Source organism: Jatropha curcas, chromosome 6 (assembly GCF_041381405.1).
Source record: "Jatropha curcas cultivar XTBG-Jc1 chromosome 6, XTBG_Jcur_1.0, whole genome shotgun sequence".
Lineage (NCBI taxonomy): Eukaryota > Viridiplantae > Streptophyta > Magnoliopsida > Malpighiales > Euphorbiaceae > Jatropha > Jatropha curcas.
Genome location: NC_143156.1, coordinates 11,967,865 through 11,975,262, shown reverse-complemented (window position 1 = coordinate 11,975,262; position 7,398 = coordinate 11,967,865). Strand labels below are relative to the sequence as shown.

The following is a 7,398-nucleotide window of genomic DNA, read 5'->3' as shown; positions in this document are numbered from 1 at the left end:
ATAGGGCACCAGACCTAGGAATAATTGATAAACCGAACACTATATCTGTAACGCCCTATTTTTCCTGTGTTGCAATAGTAGTTTATCTGTCTGTGAATAGTACTATCTGTCCGGGAGTCGGTATTATTTTGGTCCAGAAAAATTATTATATATAGGTAATAGGTTCTATCACATTTTTGGAGCATGCATGCATGGTTTTTATGGGTAGAAAGTAAGTAATGAATATTTTTGGAGAATTTTAGAGAATTAGTGCGTAGTGACTTAAGGTGTGATATTAATGAAGGAAATTAGAGGCAATAGTTGTGTGGATGAAATTTGAAATGGTGTTAGATTAATTAAGGAACTTCGAAGAATTATTTTTATGGAGTAAATTTGAGAATTTTGTTGTGTTACATAATATTTTGAAGGAATTTAATTTGGAGAATATTTGTAGCCATTAGATTAGATTTACATTCAATCCTAGCCATCCAATTTTTATGGAGTAAATCATTATCACCTCCATTATTTGGGCAACACTATCCTTCTTCTTCTTTTCCTACGTCTTCTTCTTCTTCTTCTTCTTCTTCTTTTTCTTCTTCTTCTTCTTCTTCAATTTTTCCTTAGTAAACACATCAAGATCACCCATACAACTTGAGTTAATTAAGACATATTAGAGATTGAAGCTAGAGAAGTAATATTTGGTGACTAATTTCAAGGAATTTGGTGATTTTCCCTACTTGGTAAGTGATTTTAGGATAAGGTATTTATGTTGGGGTTTAGAGTTTTCTTTAGCATATACATGCTAAATCATGCTCCACTTCTTCTTTTGTTTGTGTTTTCTTTGTTTGATTTTGAGTGTCTTACATGTAGAGGGTGGAGAGCCTTCCACCAAGGATAAGGGCAAGACCAAAGCTTGAGCTTGTTAAAGCTTGGTTTGAAGGTTAGTGCAATTATACTTTCACTTGTTTAAGTTGTTTTTACATGATTAGGCTTTTAAATGAATTTTGGGAATTTTGTATGTATTGGTTAACTTGCTGAATTCATGTTAGATATGTTCTGCCGTGAGATTAGAACTCATTTTCGACCCCTTTATACTCCCCATCTGTTTCTGACTTCTTCATGAAAGTTGCAGCTCTATTTCTTAGCTTTCCAAAACATATTTTTATGTCTAATTCCAGTACTTGTAGCTCAACTTATGATTTAAATACCAAAACTGGTTCTGTTATGGTGTCTTACCAGTATATCCGAAATCATTGTCCTTTTTGACCACTATAATGACATGATTAGGTTCTGAGTTATTCATAAAAGTTGTTGCCCTATATCTTGAGAATTCTCTCGTTCTGGATTGGTTTCATTTGAGTGTTTGGTGAAGTAGGAATTCAAGAAACATTGGACTTGGTTCTGCTGAATCAGGTCTGATCTGTTGGTCTGTGTTCTGAGCTTTTGTTTGCTATCTTACTCTTTGATCTGGGCTGTGGTCCCTTCTGAAAATTTGTATCATTTTGGCTTATCTTTCTAATGAATCTAATTTCATTCAATTTGGAGACCCATAACTCAAATTATGTGTTAAAAACCCAGCAAAGGTCAAGTTTATAACAATGCTGAAAAGTTCTTGATTTATGTACTTTTATATTATATTAAGTATATATACATTTATAGTGTTTTGAGTAAAATATTTGAACTGATGAGTACTAAATGAAGAGGTTTTGATTAAGAATTATTGCTTTTGTGAAAGAATGCTTTCGATTTAGGCTCTACTATACATGATTGAGACGTAGTATGATGAGATGGATTTTCTTATTGTGAAGCTATGATCATATGCTAGGGTTATCAGCCCTTATAAATAGGCGGACGCGCTTATTTGTGTGATGGGGTGGTGTTTTCATAGGCCACGATTGTGTGATGGGAGTGGTGCTTTCATAGGCCACGGTGGTGCTTTCATAGGCCACGAGTATGTGATGGGGGTGGCGCTAACATAGGCCATGATCAAATCTGCTTATGTTCATTCTGTATGAGTATGAGCCTTAACGAAAAATGAAATTTTATTGTTGCTATAAAAGAATGAAGACATATTTGTATTTATAATCTTCTCATTGCTTTCAAAGTATTTGAATTAAATGAATGCGATTTCGGTATTTATATAGTTGAGTAATTTAAGTTTTGCCTTGGCTATTGTTAATTAAATTGTTTGTTATTTAGCACCACTGAGTCTTCCACTCAGCGCGTTGATTTTTATCACGCGCAGGTTAGGAGCGGAGGGTGTTCTTCAAGACCAGAGGACGAGCATCAGAGTAGATATCACATCTTGGGTAGGATATTTTGTAAATGGTGATTTTTGGCATGTATATAAATATTGTGTTGTGAACGTTGGATATAATAAGTTTGTCATGTATTAAGAGTTATGATTATTTAAAGAAATAACACCTTATTATATTTTTGGTGTATGATGATTAGAGATTCCTTGAAAAGAATGTGTTTCGAATATTATGCGTATATTGATGGATATTTAGAAGTGCTTGTAGTATGTTGTTGAATTGGAGGTTTGGGGGTTCAAAAAAAAAAAAATGGAAGTGTGTATATTTTCTTTGTGTGGCAAGTAAATTTTTAGGGGAAACTCTTGCGAAATTTTCGTAGGAATTTTCTTAAACATTATTTTTGTAAAAAAAATAAAAATTAATAATAAAAAAAAAACTGGTAATTACTTGCCTCCTTATGAAAATTTAACCACTTCTAATTTGTGATCTAGCTTTTATAGTGAAATAAGATGGTGCTCCGGCACCGATTGTGGCATCCACCGTCTGGTTCTTTGGGATTGGTCGGTGGGTGTTACAATTTTTGGTATCAGAGCATAGGTTTTGACGATTCTAGGAGATATGATTTGGTATGAGAGTTTATCCGCTTTGGAGTAATGATATAAGTGATTTAAGTTAAATACATGCCATATTAGTCTGTTGTGGGAATTTCTCTCTGATGCGACTCCGCTGGTCTTTGTAGGTGTTTAGTGATGTCTCAGAACTTGCCGGATGAGGACGTGGATAGTTATGCCCCTCCAGAGGGTGCTATGGTAGAGGGTGATATGCCAGCTGGTGGTGTCGCTGGTGGCATTCTGGGTTCCGATGCAGTGCGTGCCTCGGTTGTAGGGCAGGCTACTGTGGGTCCTGCGGGGCCTAATCAGGGTGATTTGGTACAACAGTTGGTAGCTGCATTGAGGCAAGCTGCGGGAGCTGTTCCCCAGGCTCCAGTCGCACCAGCCCCTATTCCAGTTCATACCCCGGTAGAGAGACTGAGGAAGTATCGTGTTGAGGATTTTATGGGTCGGAGAGATGATGACCCTTCTGCAGCAGAATTTTGGCTCCAAGCTACAGAGAGGGTTTTGGACCAGATGCAGTGTACTCCTGCAGATAGATTGATTTGTGCTGTTTCCTTGCTAAAGGAAGAGGCTTACCTATGGTGGGAGTCTATGGTGAAGACAGCAAAAGCTGAGGATGTTACTTGGGATTTCTTTCTCTCTGCTTTTCGGGAGAAATATGTAGGGGAGTTATACACGGATCAGAGGATAGCAGAGTTCCTTGAGCTTAGACAGGGACGGATGACTATCTCCGAGTATGAGCGAGAGTTTCTGCGGTTGAGTAGGTATGCTTGTAAGTTGGTCCCTACTGAGGCAGATCGGTGTAAGCGGTTTCGGAAGGGGTTACTGGATGAGTATAGGATGCACTTGACATCCCAGCCCCACACTACATTAGCTGGTTTAGTGAAGGCTGCTACAGAGCTTGAGCTTATTCGGAATGAGAGACAGGCTAGAGGTTAGAGGGCCCAGCAGAGTAGTCAGTATAAGAGATTTCAGAGTGCTACATCTGGACAGACTTCAGGGGTCCAGTCTAGTAGCAAGAGATTTAGAGGCGGACCGCAGATGGGGGTCAGACCAGGTCAGACAGTTGGTCGGGGTATATATACGAGACCAGCTCCTCCGGCTTCATCTGTTGCTAGTGGTGGAGGTGCTGCAGGGTTAGGTCTACCGATTTGCATTCACTGTGGCAGGAGACATGTGGGAGTGTGTTGGGGCATTAAACCTTGCTTTCGATGTGGATCCACTGAGCATATGATCAGGGATTGTCCTATGACAGTGACTAGTCCAACTCACCAGGTTGGGAGGCCAGCTCCTTATGGTCAGAGAGGCAGAGGTAGAGGCCGTAGTGAGGGCTCTGGTACGAGGAGTGAGAGACCAGTTTCTGAGACTGTGGAGAGACCCGAGGCTAGAGCACAGGCGAGGGCTTATGCCATCAGGACCAGGGAGCAGCGGGATGCACCGGATGTCATCGCAGGTACCTTCTCTATCTTTGACACTTTTGTACTTGCTTTGATTGATCCGGGCTCCACGCATTCATACATATGCATCCCTGTGGGTAGATTGGGTAGTATGCATGCTGATACATTAGAGCACAGCGTTGAGGTAACGAGCCCTTTGGGTCAAAGTGTAGTAGTTAATCGGGTGTATAGAGATTGCCCTTTAGTCATTCATGAGTATGTATTTCTAGGTGATTTGATAGAGTTGCCTTTTCAGGAGTATGATGTGATATTGGGTATGGATTGGCTGTCTAGACATGGGGTCATTGTTGATTGTAGACTTAAGAGGATTACACTCCAGACTTCATCTGGTGAGGAGATTGTAGTTACGGGTGAGAGGTCGGATTACCTCTCTAATTTTATTTCTGCTTCTTCTGCTAGAAGACTGATCCAGCATGGTTGTGAGGCCTACTTAGCCTGTGTACTTGCTCCAGAGTCAGAATCTCCTAGTGTTCATGATATACCCACAGTATGTGATTTTCCGGATGTGTTTCCAGAGGAGTTGCCTGGTTTACCTCTTGAGAGAGAGGTTGAGTTTGGTATTGAGGTTATGCCTGGTACTGCACCGATATCCATTGCTCCGTATCGAATGGCACCTGCTGAATTGAAAGAGTTAAAAATACAGATTCAGGAGTTGCTTGATAAGGGTTTTATTCGTCCTAGTGTATCTCCATGGGGTGCTCCAGTATTGTTTGTAAAGAAGAAGGATGGCTCACTTAGATTGTGTATTGATTACAGACAACTTAACAAAGTTACTGTGAAGAATCGATATCCATTGCCTCGGATAGATGATTTGTTTGATCAGTTGAGAGGGGCTAGTGTATTCTCGAATTGTCATGGTTCTTGACATGGCTGAATATTGTCCGCTTTGGGCCCTTCCGTATGAGGTCACCCTCACGGATTTGTTCTTGGGGGCAAATGGGAAACTTCCCAGGAGGTCACCCATCCTAGGATTTCCGTTAAGCGAGCACGCTTAACCCTGGAGTTCTTCCAACTCTCCAGCCATTTCACCACCAAAACGCGTCCTACCATTCAAGGAACCACCCCTCTTATGTACATCACTTCCTCCTCGTGCTTAGCCGATGTGGGATTCGCCTAAGGTGAGTGCACAGCCATCGCTCCAAGCCCACTTGGAGTGCACTGCCACCGCTCACCCCCCCTTGGGGACTCAGCGCCCTCGCTGAGGTTTGCCCCACCACCAGCTAGAGGGACGAGGTCTCGGCTCTGATACCAATTGTCATGGTTCTTGACATGGCTGAATATTGTCCGCTTTGGGCCCTTCCGTACGAGGTCACCCTCACGGATTTGTTCTTGGGGGCAAATGGGAAACTTCCCAGGAGGTCACCCATCCTAGGATTTCCGTTAAGCGAGCACGCTTAACCCTGGAGTTCTTCCAACTCTCCAGCCATTTCACCACCAAAACGCGTCCTACCATTCAAGGAACCACCCCTCTTATGTACATCACTTCCTCCTCGTGCTTAGCCGATGTGGGATTCGCCTAAGGTGAGTGCACAGCCACCGCTCCAAGCCCACTTGGAGTGCACTACCACCGCTTATCATCAGCTAAGGGTGAAGGGATCAGATGTACCTAAGACTGCTTTCAGGACACGCTACGGTCACTATGAGTTTTTAGTGATGCCATTTGGGTTGACTAATGCTCCAGCAGTGTTTATGGACCTGATGAACCGGATCTTCCATCCTTATTTGGATCAGTTTGTGGTGGTTTTTATTGATGATATTTTAGTGTACTCTCCGACTAGAGAGGATCATGATCACCACCTACGAACAGTTCTACAGACCTTGAGAGACCGACAGTTATATGCCAAGCTCAGTAAGTGTGAATTTTGGTTGACTGAGATTGCTTTCTTAGGGCATGTTGTTTCTGCCAAGGGTATTCGGGTGGACCCGAAGAAGATTGAGGCAGTGCTTGATTGGAAGCCACCTACGAATGTTACAGAAATTCGAAGTTTCTTAGGTTTGGCTGGATATTACAGGAGGTTTGTCAAGGGGTTTTCTCTTATTGCAGCCCCTTTGACTAGACTTCTCTGTAAGGATGTCCGTTTTGAGTGGACTGATAGATGCCAGAGTAGTTTTGAGCAGCTTAAGGCGATGCTTACTAAGGCTCCAGTTTTGACACAGCCAGCTCCAGGCAGACCATATGATGTTTATAGTGATGCTTCGCATAATGGTTTGGGCTGTGTGCTTATGCAAGAGAGCAAGGTGATTGCTTATGCTTCCCGACAGCTTAAGCCACATGAGAAAAACTACCCTACTCATGATTTGGAGTTAGCAGCTATTGTGTTTGCCTTGAAGCTTTGGAGACATTACTTGTATGGTGAGAAATGCCACTTGTATACGGATCATAAGAGCCTTAAGTATCTGCTTACGCAAAGAGAGCTTAACTTGAGGCAGCGCAGATGGTTAGAGCTACTTAAGGACTATGATTTCACTATTGATTACCACCCGGGTAGAGCTAATGTCGTGGCAGATGCACTCAGTAGAAAGGCATTAGTTGCTCTTCGTGCTATGAATGCACGCTTATCTGTGACTAGAGATGGTACTCTTGTAGCAGAGCTGATGGTGAAACCTAGCCTACTACAACAGATTAGAGATGCACAGCAGGGTGATGAGACTATTACTTTGTGGAAAGGCCTAGTCAGAAAGGGTGAGAAAAAGAGATTTATGATTAAAGATGACGACTACTTGTACTTTGGGGATCGAATTTGTGTGCCTAAAATGACAGAGCTGAGAAAGAGTATCTTAAAGGAAGCTCATAGTAGTCCTTATGCTATGCATCCTGGCAGTAATAAGATGTATCAGGATTTGAAATCACAGTATTGGTGGCCGGCGATGAAGAGGGATATCACAGATTATGTGTCGAAGTGTTTGACGTGCCAGCAAGTGAAAGCAGAGCATCAGTTCCCTTCTGGTTTGTTACACCCTACTGCTATTCCAGAGTGGAAATGGGATAAGGTTACAATGGATTTTGTGACTGGATTGCCTTTAACTCCTAAAAAGAAAGATGCTGTATGGGTAATAGTTGACAGACTAACTAAGTCAGCACACTTTCTTCCT

The 7,398-nt window shown here is 42.0% G+C and overlaps 1 long non-coding RNA gene across 1 annotated transcript; it reads left to right on the top strand.

Moving 5' to 3' along the window:
- The first annotated feature begins 618 nt into the window (after positions 1-618).
- On the top strand, positions 619-2,423 carry LOC149495553 (uncharacterized). Its single transcript, XR_016321449.1, has 3 exons — positions 619-719; positions 850-919; positions 2,225-2,423. It is a non-coding gene; the product is annotated as an uncharacterized LOC149495553 (long non-coding RNA).
- The last annotated feature ends 4,975 nt before the right edge of the window (positions 2,424-7,398 follow it).